The sequence below is a fragment of the Lissotriton helveticus genome, chromosome 1_2, assembly GCF_964261635.1.
Source record: "Lissotriton helveticus chromosome 1_2, aLisHel1.1, whole genome shotgun sequence".
NCBI classification, from domain to species: domain Eukaryota; kingdom Metazoa; phylum Chordata; class Amphibia; order Caudata; family Salamandridae; genus Lissotriton; species Lissotriton helveticus.
The window spans coordinates 284789956-284790758 of NC_136058.1; positions in this window are offsets into that span (position 1 = coordinate 284789956).

Consider the following 803-nt stretch of genomic DNA (forward strand, 5'->3'; position numbering starts at 1 on the left):
CTAGTGCAGCGCCTCAGCAACATTGGAATCCAAGAGAAGGCACTGGAGTGGATCATCTCGTTCCTCGCCAGAAGAACCCAGAGAGTCCGCCTCCCCCGTTCAGATCCGAAGCCACCAAAGTCATCTGTGGCAATGCGATGTGCGAAACAAAGTGCTTTAAACTTAATGCGCTCCTCAATAGGGAGCCAATGAAGTTTAAATAATGCCGTCTTTCCTGATGCTCTGCACGGAAGGTTGAGCACCAGGCGAGCGGCAGCATTTTGAACGCACTGCAGTTGGTGTATGCCTTTTTTGCTTAAGCCAAGGAGTAGAGCGTTGCCGTAGTCCAGATGTGGTGTGACTAGGGCGTGAATGAGTGTTTTCCTGGCGCTGATGGGGAGAACGTCGAGGACTTTCCGAAGTGTTTTCAGTATTCCAAAACATCTTCCCGTGATTTTACTAATCTGTTGTTTAAAGGGAAGCTCTGCGTCAAGCATGATTCCTAGATTTCTGACGGACTCCGCCGGGAGGGGAATTGCGCCCAATTCAGTCGGCCACCAAGCCTGCAACCAGGCAGAGGGGGATTTACCAACAACCAGCAGTTCTGTTTTGTCGCCGTTGAGGCGCAGGCAGTTGTTGTTCATCCACCCTGCCACAGAAAGCATGCAGTTTGAAAAGTTTGTGGCGTCCTCTGTCTGATTGTGGGTGAGTTTAATTATCAGTTGGGTATCGTCAGCATATGTGACGATATCCACTCCAAAAGTTTCCACAATATGGGCTAGGGGTTCCATATAGAGATTGAACAGCGTAGGGCTCAGACTTGA